Below are 12422 nucleotides of genomic sequence, written 5' to 3' on the forward strand. Positions count from 1 at the left end.
GTTTTAAATTCGAATTTGTTATTTCGTATTCGTATTGTATGCGTTTTAGTAGGGTATGCCATGAGAATGGACACTAAGAAGGGATTTTTCTAAATTCTCCCGCGGGGGGAGAGGGAGAGGATTAAGCTTAACCGGAAGAATGGCTTCTACTGTACTATTTTAGATGCGATTTTTTGTTTTTATCTGCGTTTTAGTAGGGTATGCCATGGCAATGCACACTAAGAAGGGATTTTTCGAAATTCCCCTGCGGGCGGGAGAGGGAAAGGATTTAGTCTTCATCGAGTACTTAGGTGTATTAAATTAATAACATTTCAGACATTGTTATAAATATTTTATCTATTTCGATTTTTAAAATGTTCGAACCGTTTTAAATTCGAATTTGTTATTGTGTATTGGTTCGATTATAGAACGATTGTAAACGTTCCAGAAAATTGATCAAATTGAAAATAGTTCGTTTGATTCTCTGCAATTCTCATCATTCTTATCATTCTCAGTGGTAGGTGTTATATAACAATTACTATGGTTGTTGAAATACTGAATATAAATGGGGTTTGCTTGCAAAATCCGCGCAGGCAAAGCCGCGAGTAACAGCTAGTTTATTATAAAGTAGAGATTAAAATTCGTTTTAAAACATACTTTTATACGAAATATTATCTTTTGTCAATGATTTAATGTATTTAATCGAAATATATGCAGCAATAATCATGTTGCAGACAGAGTGAGAAATAAGTAAACAAGAATTCAAATCGGTGTGCATGCTCGCCTGTGCGGCACATAAATTCTCGTGCACGGCAACAATTTGAGCAGTGCGCGGCCGCGCAGCTTAGAGGGAACATTGATCCTTGCCATAATGCGGTTTGCGCGCCAATTTTCCTACGTGCGTTATCAAGCCGAATAGTTTGGCCGAATATACTATTCGTTACAACACTATTAACGATCAATTATTTATTGTGACATCGTCACAATGCCGGACTGGAATTTTTAATCTATTTAATTTAAAATATACTCTATGCCTCAAATTAATAGTGGTTTGCCCCTGTGCATCACACTTTTCCTTTAACAATAGTGGTGCCGGTCATCTATCTAATACCTTTCAAGGGAAAATTTTTGAATTGAAACAACATGACTTCTGCTTTGCATCCGAAGTTCGTATATAGTTAACCTTAGGGGCAGGAGGCTCCGATTTTCATATCTGGCCGCGTCTTTCATCTATCTAACTCCATTCTAGAGATTAAGGAAGACGGACGGACAAAGAACTGACGACAGTAGGAATTTATAGGTCTACAATTTTTTCAAATTGCAACTCAATAATGGAAAGAAATACAGTATATTAATTCAAACATTAATGTGAAGGGTTAAACAGTTGTTGCTACTTAACATAAATGTGTGATTTAACTATAACGGCTGTGAAATTTAACACATTACAGTATTGCTAATGTGAGATTACATTCTTTGTTTAGAAGCTCATTTTAACTTTTTACTACAGATTTTGTTAGAATAAAATCAAGTTGAAATGTCTTCCGATAAAACGTATATCAGGCATATTAAGCTCTATGAGCTTCGGAAAAAATATAACACCGTACAAACAGTTGAAAAAAAAATCGCAATGTTTATGGAAAAAATGTTCCTAAACTTCGAACGTGTCAAATGTGGTTTAAAAAGTTCCGTTCAGAAAATTTTGGAACTAAAGGATGCAAAACTAGAGGGCGCCCAAAAGCTGTCAACGAGAAAAAATTGCAGGAAGAAATTGTTAAAATCGACGAGTAATACTCAGTATATATAACTAAATAAAAATAAAGCAAAGAAAAACACTGAAAACATACGAGCGTAACGCGACAGCGAGAAGTGACTTTGGCGCACAACAGATAACGTTGACGCTTCGAGCTCATTTTTTCACAGCGCACGCAGTTCGAACTCTGAGGCGAATTTTTGTCGAATTTAGCGAAGTATGAGGTACATACCACTGTATCTCCTAGACATTAATGTAGCGAGTAAATCGTTGCCAAATAAACCATTTTGAGTCCCTTTTCATATTCTGTAAGTAGTTTAATTTTGTTTCCAGTTGTAAAAGACATGGAAACCATAACAATGTAGAATCACCCCGTTTATAATATACATATTAGGGTGGTCTTATTTAAGTTTTGGGAAGTTGGATGGAGCACATTTTCAATTTTTTGAAACATTTTGAAGAACATCTTGTTCCATTATTAAAAAATTTATGAAAAGTTTAGTTAGTTTTGAATAATATTTAACGGGTCGTTACTATGATCTGAAAAATCTCAATTTGTCATAATGCTGAGCGTAGGACCACTCAGTATTGAAATAGAAATCCTACGCAAGTACAACAGTAGGAGCGCAATGTTGTTACCTCATGTTCTATAATAGTCCATATCGGATCCTCTGGAAAAACGTAGTTGTAGAACCTTCCAGAATGTTCTACAACTTTCTGGAACAATCTAAGACCTAGACTCTAGGTCTTAGATTGTTCCAGACTATACTATACTATAAATTTAGACTACTTGAGTTAGTGATTTCAAACAGCCAGAGTGCAATTCACCCAAGAGTGATCTTCCAGTAAGTTGTGTAAGAACACAAGAGAAATGTTCTGTTAGGAGATTATAATATAGTGCATTCCCAGTTTGTAAGTTTCTAGTGTAAACTGAGACTGACTTACGACTGGTTATTTTATGAAGATATAGATGGCTACTGTTACGCCTGGTATACATAAAATGACGAGTATTTGTCTAATCGGACAACAATCACATCAAATATCTAGAAGAAAGCTACCTTCGAAGCAAGAAAGTAATGGTGAAAAGTTGGTTGCCTTTGGTTTATTCGATAAAAGAGTATCAAGAGATATAAAAGCCGAAATGATTCGAACTCTCCAGAATCCCAAAACGAGCGACAGTCGATTAGGATAGCATCTTGGAAAAAAGTTTCGACTATTTTGTATCAGCAATAGTTTGAAGATTTAAGTCTTGACTCGAAATTCACAGAATTAGATCTCTAACTATGGCTACATTGTGGACTACATTGCCATAAAATATGCATCAGGTCCATCAAATACAATAACGATACGGCTTAACATGGAGTTGCCGATCGAAGAATATACCTCGAATGAAAAGCAAAACCAATTTCTTCTGCAGGTTGTCAGTGATCAACAGAAGAGAGATCCAGACTTTATCAAAAAGGCGCTTATCAATAATAATAATAATAATTATTATTATTGATAAGCGCCATGTTAAGTCACCAGTTGAACATATCAATACTCATACAGTAGAATAATAATAATTTACTGTACGCTTACCAATAATTATTATTATTATTGGTAAGCGTACAGTAAATTATTATTATTCTACTGTATGAGTATTGATATGTTCAACTGGTGACTTAACATGGAAATTACTAACTGTAAATTTTAAATGCTTGGTACTGCATTCCCTTGTATTTTGCTTATAATAAAGTATATTTAATATTTCAAACTTTGGTTGTAACCTCTAATTTCATCTAGTCAGACAAATTTTGGGAATATCAATTTTTTTTTTTTTTTTTACTTTCTCGGCCGTTATATATTTAACACGGAAAAGTATTGGAATCGTGTCAAATTTGACTCTGGGTTTTTTTCTGCAAATCTCGACGTCTTGAGACTTCCTGAACCCAAGAAAGTCAAAAACACGGAAAAAAAATTTCGTGCGCGCGCGCGTGTGTTGGCGTCTATTTCATTTAATATCTCAGGATGGGTAAAGATTAAGAAACGAAATTCGGCATAACAACTTGTATATAAGGGGTGTTGATGCTATTAAATTTTGGTGATTAAAATTCGAGTAGGTTAATTAAAGGAGCAATTATTTATTGTAGCATCGTCATAATGCCCATCTGAAATTTTTTAGATCTCGATGCACAATGCTCTTGATTTTAGTAGTGATCTTGCCCCTATACATTATATTTTCCTGTTAACAAGAGACTCATGCCGGTCATATCATATCTGACTCTTCTGGAGAAAATTGTTGAATTAAAATAACGTGACTTCCGGTCCAAACCGAAAGTTCGTATATAGTTAACGTAATCTCCGGTTCCTAAGCTTTCCATTTCTGATCTCAACTTTCATCTACCTAACTAGGTTCTCGAGATTAAGGAAGGACGGTCGGGCAGACAAACAACAGTGGAATTTATAGGTCTGCAATTTTAAAATGATCCATAAATTTCCACTGGCGTCCGTCTGTTTGTCGTTCCTACATTTTTTGCCGAGAAAATTACGCAACTCGTTGCTGGAGAAAGTTAATAAAAAGTAGGAAAAAAGTCAAAATTATTGTACATGTCGTTTAACACTTTAGATATTTAAATTTTGGTGTATCACAAAACTCGTGAACTGTGTAAAGGTATATACAGGGTGTATCAGAATGACGTTTTAAAAATTTGAGGGATTATAGAGGATGAAATTTTGAACGTTTAGATATAGGGGACCTATAGCTGGAAATTTGAACTAAAGTGTCTACAGCGGTAGGAAGTGTTTGATCGCCCTTCACTTTGGTAGCTACACTTCCGTCCATTGACGTCATGTTATTGTTGCGGATGGAAGACTGTAAACACACAACTACAGTGGTCTAACTGAGCCTGTGTACAGGACGTTGTGTACTTAGTGCTTGTCGTCCTTCAGGTCACACCTTGCATCCACTGGCGCTTTGCTGTAAACACACAGCTAGTAAACGTGAGTCCCTTGTGTACGCAACACCTGTAGGAACAGTTCATGATCTTACGGAGCGCATTTTTACAGCATTTAATACCATCAGAGGGAAGCGTAGCATCTTACAGAGGGTCGGACAAAACATGATTCGTCGTTGCACATTATGTAACAAAATTGGTGGTCGTCACATTGAACATTTACTCTAAAATAGTACAGCCACTGATTCGATGTACAGCTTGATTGTACACTACTGTTTTGTCAATAAAACTTGTCATAAATACTGTAATTTGCTGTTTCATTCAGCATACCGACCGCATAGAACATGCAAAGTGCTGTAGAAACTTTATATCACATTTCCGGCTATAGGTTCCTTATATCAAAACGTTCAGAATTTCATCCTCTACATACCCCAAATTTTTAAAACATCATTCTGATACACTCTGTATATTAGAGTGGTCCTTGTTATAAGAGCTAAAAACAAAAGCTGTAGTTTGCATAGAGGCACTTGCTTAAACTGTTCACATCCAGATATAACAAAATTTAAAAAAAGCGTAACATTTAATTATTGAAATAGTAAATGTATTAGAAGAATGCATTAAATAATGCACAAGGCTATAAATTATCACTTACGTAATGCACTGCGCCAAAAGTTCGCTTCAGTCTGCAAGCTGCTTATGTGTAGACATAAATATGAATTAGTGGTGGGAATTGAACGCATTCTGTGAGGAAGTTGTATACGTACCAATCGTATCGAAAAAAGTAACGTTATGTAATGAAACGTGTTATGACTTTTTTCAGTATATTTTTAGAAAAATAAACGCACATTACTACATACGTTCTAAAAGTTTCGCGAAAACTCTGGAATTAGTCTGAACAGCTGTTTGGGAAACGCTATTCTACCGTAATTCGGTAATGTTGCATATTAAAAGTTATAATTATTATTAATTCTTTGCATTTGATGACTGGTGCATTCAATTCTTTATATTAAAAATATGAGGCTATCTATTACGATGTTTTTCTATAATTTATTGTCACCAATGACTTTTTCACCCAATTTTATCTATCACGACATTTTCACTGCCATATTTTTCAAGAAATTCTTCAAGTCTATTTATAATGATTACTAAACAATGAAAAACACACACAGAATCGTTAATTATTGCAAAAATTTCATTTTAAATTCGTTTTAAATTTCAGTTCTCATATAACTCTGTAGATAAGATAAGATAATGTATTTTTTATAGAATTAAATTTTGTTTCTAAAGAATTGACAAATTTATACAGTAAGTTAATATAAATTCATAAACTGATTCATTTAAGCAAGAACTAATAAGAGAGAATGTAAAAAACTTCGAGAAAAAGAGTTGTTGGAAGAAGACACGTGTCGTCCAGGAAAATCGGTCGCGTGGAAGAATCATACCGATTTATTCGAGGAAAAAATCGTTTAGAGAAAGAACTGCCTGAAGAAGAGTTGTCCGGGAACAAATAATACGAGAATTCTCCTGAATGAATTGTTTGATACTTTCTCGACTATACGAATTTCACTTTAACAGGAAGTATATATTTATTATAGATAAAAGACAATATTCATCATTACAAAATTTTCAATGTTCAATACTAGAAAGATACGATATACTGTGTAAAATGTAATTTTTCCCAATGAACCAATATTCTACTCGACGTAACTCCTCATGGATTAGTGTGTGCCGATAACCAAACCGTTTATATATAGTTAGGGCCTCCAGCTCTACCTAAGCTTTCCATTTCTGGTCTCGATTTTCGTCTATCTAATTCCGTTATCGAAATTATAACCGATGTATCAAATCGAAATCGTTACACATTTACAACAACGATATACCGAACCCCATATATTTTTTCAATATAAACATTCTAAAATATATAATATCGATATCGAGCTTGATACCAAGATATGGATTTAGAACCTTCTAAAAGAAAAGGCGTTAAATTTTTAACAAACAGAAATTTATATTATTCCAGAACTTAACATTCACGCTTATGATAAGGAAGAAAATATTAAGTTGTTTAGATTTTATTATTTTATAACTGAGTCGAGAAATGTGAAAAATCGATCCAACATTCGTAACCAGAATATACATTATACTATAGCGGTTTTCCAGATTATTGAGATCTACCGATCTCTTCAAAAATCAAAATGTTTGCTTACCCATTTATAAAGGGTCAGCTCTGGACATCAGTATATTAAGAATCAGCTTAAGGGGTAAATTTTCAGGGACAACATTTTGCAAAATTAATTCTATAAAAAATAAAGAAATTACAATTAAAGTAAGATATCTAACTTTAAGAAAATGTTTTGTATTTAAACTAAAAAATATTTGTCTGAATTAATTTTTAATATAGGCAACAAAAGTTTTGGTCAACCATCAGGTTCCTACGATGATATATTACATACATGTAGCCTATATTTTAATGTACAGTACTGTATTTTAAAAAAATATTTATTTTAAATATTGTATTTAAAAAAAGGTTTTCCGGAAAAAGAAAATTCAAACTTTTGTGTGTGAAGAACTCAATTTTATTCTTATTAGTTTCTCACAGAAATCGCTTTTTATATAATTTGTGATATCTCAGAAAAACACATGTTAATACTAACTTAGCCAATAAATTATGAAAATAAAATGAAATTCAATTCAATTAACGTATGAATTTGAAGATTATTTTAACGTGACAAAAAGAAAAATTGCTTTAATCGACTTATACAACTCTATAAAAAGACATTTTTTAGAGTCAATAAAAAATTTGACTAGTGACGAAATTCTTAAAAGAAAAACTTTTAATTTTAATTCATTATTATTGAATCATTGAAAGATTATAGTCTACAGTACCGTCGAAACGAGTACAGTAGAACCTCGAAAACTCGGCTCTCGATAACCCGGCACTCCGGATAACTCGGGCACACCCTGGCAGGGCAAAAAAATCCTTAGTTAATTAATTTTCATTATAGACAGCTTTATAAAAGTATAAATGCTCTCATAAAGTATTTTTCTGAGGTCTGTCTTATCAGGTAAATTACTGTACACAGTGTATTCATTAATTTTCATTTTCATGTAGTAAAGGCTCTATGNGATGATGCGATGAGATATAAATAATTTAGAAAAATTCTGTTCTCCCATTTTTTGTTTGAATAAGGAAATTACTCGCTTATTTTTTCCTGTCACTGCTGCCACAACACTTCAGAAAATAATATTCAATTTAAACTAGACGAATTACATCGAAAAATATTTATTTATAATTTCTTCTAAACATCTCGCGGGCCGGATAGAAACTTTTCGCGGGCCGTAGCTGGCCCGCGGGCCGGGGGTTGCCCACCGTTGGTCTACAGTACCGTTGAAACGAGTATTACAAATTAATATTTTGTTTCTTGTATAGAAGAACATGATAACGTTATTACAAAATATTATTAAAATAAAAATGAAGTTTGCATTTAAATATGATTGCTGTTATTTGCTATGAAATAATGGAAACAATAAAATTACTTCATATCATGTAAATATATTATACAAAAAGCACAAAATAAAGAAATATACGAATAAAACGTAGCGAAAATACTTAACAATGTTTTTTCTTTTGAAATTATCATCATTACCGTATTATTACTACTATTTATTTTTTAAAATTTCCTTATCTTGAGTTAACGAGCAAAAATTTCAACTTAATAATAAATTATTATTTAACATCCAGCTACCGATTTAATTCAAATATCTCATTCAAGTCAACAGAATAGAAACTTCTTTGTCACGAAGGAAATAAATGTACATTTAGACAGCACTTATCAAATTTAAATCATCGACTTCAATGACGGTAATTTATTTATTTTCAAAATTTGTAATTGAATAAAGTAAATACTAAAAACTAATTAAAATAAATTAAGATAATATTAAAACTTGTAATTTTAATTCATTAACCTTTGTAAATACTATTTACATTTAAATGTGCATTTTTTAAATTTACGACATAGACTTTTTAACACTGTACTTCTATAATCTAATTCAATTCATAAAAAAACCAACAATTTCAAAAACGCTGCTTTTAAATAATATAATTTTATAATCCAAATATTGTTTTATATATACTGTATCTAAAACATAATATATGTAACTAATATAAATCCGATACACAAACAAACACGTCTCATTTTACAAACGACCAGTTTACGATATTCGTTTTTATACAATTTCGATTTCCGAGTATTCTATTCTACATTTACTAGAAAAGTCAAACGATTTAGATCCTCAATATCCAGTCATTCCAGATCCATTTTGGAGCATCGACTTAATCTAAGACCTGTAATTTAAGACAAAATTGTTGTGTACATCAAAGAAAAAATAAATAAATGAAAATCATTTTTCTCTAATGGAATTTCAAACAATTACTCAATAACTCTTCACTTTTCCCATAATTTGATGACACGTTACCCATCATCTCATCCGATCTCGTATTTCTTTCCGTCTTTCTTTTGTATCAACTACTAAGTTCAAAACAACATCAACTATTTCCGTCTCACTCACCTTCTCTCTTCCCATTCAATTTATTTTTAACGATGATTGTTAAGAAGTAACATTAAAAACTAAGTTTTATATTTTCGTGTTATTGTTTATTTATTTTATGATGAAATATTTAATAACACATTATGTGGTAAACTTTGTTAGTTTGTCAAGAATTATAAATACATATATTTATTCTTACGATGCATATCTGAAGTACTGTATATATTGAACCTTGTTATAGATCTACGCTAAAAACTTTTCTTTTACCTTGCAATGCGATATGATGAAACGAGTTGTAGAGCATTATATATATAATGCTCTATATTATTTCTGTATATTTTGATGAAAAAGATAATATTTTTTGAATAATTTTCCCATTTAAATGACCGATTCAAATTTAAGAGAATTCGCTTTATGAGTTTTCAGAAACCTATTACGCTTATAAATCGTGGGAAAGTTATATATGTGAAGATAAATTATTGTTTTTCATATGATTATTTCCATGAATTCCAATCAAATTTTAAATTATTTTCAATAATCCAAATAAATTCAATTAATGGTTAAAACTAATAAGTGATTGTATTCGTACTACACTCGTATTAATTAAGTAGGCGACACAAAACCTCCAAAAAGTAGACTATCCAATTCACATTTGTTAAATACAACATTCTCTTTCTATCATCTTTTCAATTTCGCGGCCTAAATAGTCATTCTAATTTTTAATTATTGAAAAAAATATTTTATTATTAAATTGTCTAAAATTTACAACTCATTAACTTACCGTAAATAAATATATAAACTGCAAGGTAAACTTACTTATGAAATTATGATAATTAGAATCACAAAAGACTTTTGCTAGAAATTAGTAAATGATAAATAACTAACTAACATTAATTTCCAATTTTTTATATACAGGTATATTATTATTAAAAAATGAATGATGCACTTATAGCAGACGTTAATTAAATCTTAAATTTATCTCTGTTCCTAACTCTGTATATCTATAAAAGTAAATATGAATCAAAAACTGTTTTCATATATCAAAATGCAATATTTTTCAACAGTGTGCTTTCGAGATTTAGATTTTAAATTATTTTTTTCACAAAAGTAGAAAAATTTAATGTATATAAATTAGAAAAGTACTTACAGGTGAAAAAATATCGCGACTTTTTTTCGCAGTTTCAACATTTTCATAAAAATTTTGTCTCTGAGCCAATCGTTCAACGCTAGCATATCTGTAAACAGGAGAAGTTGGAGAAGGTAGCTGTCCGCTGGGAGATAGAGATCTAATTCCTTGAGGTGTTAACAACGAAGAAACACTTAGTTTTTCATTTTTATGACTATCGATAGGTAAATTATTAGGACGACGAAACGAATTTCTTATTCTTTCTATGGATGTTGTAGAAGTAGAGCGTGTGATCATATCGCGCGACATTTCCGAATATTACTAAACCAAGATTGGAAAGAATACTGACGGAGGTGATCTGATTTATCTGTTCGATTGCACGTTAGGGTATCACGCAATCACGTGCGAGCAAATGGCTAACCAAAGCTTGCAATCAATCAAGAGCGGAGGGTAAGTGATATGTCAGTGCACGCATCAAAGTTAAACATCATCACTTAAGACTAATTTTATATTCTCTTCCGTATCACTATATTACTTGTACTTTTGTAATTAATAATATTCTTAATGTTAAAATGAATAAGTAAAATTATGATATTAAATTAAAACTTTTATTTATTAAATCTTATTAATATTAAATAAGATACTGTTCTAACATAATTGTTTCTAAACGTCAGCATTGCTATTTACTTTAGTAATTGAAATATTATATGTAAATATAAATTAAATCAGCAGTTCCCAAAGGATTCTGATTTTAACTACAAAATCACATCTAAAAGTATCGCTACTAGACTCAAAAATCGCAGTTTTTTAAAATATAATAAAGTAAATAAACAGACTTATTTGATAAATAAGCAGGAATAATTCTCATTATTTTTAAATAAGCGTTTCTTTTATAAAGAAAAATATGTATATTTAAGTTTTATCTCTTGGTTTACTCTGTTTGTTGATTTATTACAAGAAACTAGTACTAAATGTAGCCATTAATTTTTTTTCAATTTTTATATTGGCAAAAAAATTAATGGTACATTTACTGCTATCAAATTACAAGTCATATATTTTCCTTGCACAGACATAAAATAAAATACGTTATTAACAATTAAATATTCGTATCATAAAAGTGAACGAAAAGACACGTGCTCCAAACAGCACAATAAGAATTGTGGAATTATATTTCTTGTATATTTTAACTCTAAAATAAAAAAATCCAGCAACGAGTTGCTTAACTTCCCGGCGACATTTGGTGATGCCATCTGTTATAATATTTTATTATTAAATTTTTTTCAATATATTTTTAACTATTATAAAATGACAAAAAACTTAATTTTGAGGGCAGGGATGGGTTTTATAAAATAATTGTAAATGCCAATAACAAGTGAAATCGTCATTAAGTCCGACTCTACTGGAGCTTTACTTGTTATTAGTATTTACAATATTTTTTATAAAAGCCATCCCTACCCCAAAAGTAGGCTATTTGCCATTTTATAATACTAGTTAATTTAAAAATAAAATAGCATAACAGCTGGCGCCACCAAATGTTGCCGGGAAAATTAAGCAACTTGTTGCTGGAAATTTTAAGTACAGTAGAGCATCGATTATCCGACCCCCGATTAACCGTCACATCGGTTAACCGACCGTTCTAGTCGGCAAATTTCAAATGCCCGCTAGTGATGTGGCATTACAATATTTGGCTATATCTTGGCTACTTTAATATTACTTTTGTTAAATATTTGCGTATTTTAGTTGGCATTAACGGCTGGATCATTGAAGGGAGGCCAATATTTAAACGAGACTTAATTTTCTAATTATGAGTGGTTGTTTGTTTCGTGAGCAATAAAATAATTTTAAAATAATTTTTAACGATACAATAGCGACGATTATTATTTTAAAAAATTTTTGTTAGGCTTAACAATTATGAAAATTCAACACGAAGTAGGTTAATAGCGATATACTAATATACTAATTACATGGGATATAATAATATACTACACTAATAATGGATTTTTTCATACTTTTCGGTTATCCGACTTTTCAATTATCCGACCAACCCCAGTCCCCAATTAGGGCGGATAATCGAGGCTCTACTGTA

At 31.1% G+C, this 12422-nt stretch overlaps 1 protein-coding gene across 2 annotated transcripts in view; it reads right to left on the reverse strand.

Moving 5' to 3' along the window:
- Positions 1–6978, reverse strand: part of LOC111621611 (septin-7-like) — a 51091-nt gene extending 44113 nt beyond the window's left edge. For both annotated transcript variants that reach the window (XM_023363803.1, XM_023363804.1), the window contains exon 1: positions 6870–6978. The gene's annotated coding sequence lies outside the window, so the exon portion shown is untranslated. The remainder of the gene's footprint in view (positions 1–6869) is intronic.
- Positions 6979–12422: the final 5444 nt, after the last annotated feature.

This window comes from Centruroides sculpturatus, unplaced genomic scaffold (genome assembly GCF_000671375.1).
Source record: "Centruroides sculpturatus isolate CEXI.00-Female unplaced genomic scaffold, Cexi_2.0 scaffold175, whole genome shotgun sequence".
Taxonomy (NCBI): domain Eukaryota; kingdom Metazoa; phylum Arthropoda; class Arachnida; order Scorpiones; family Buthidae; genus Centruroides; species Centruroides sculpturatus.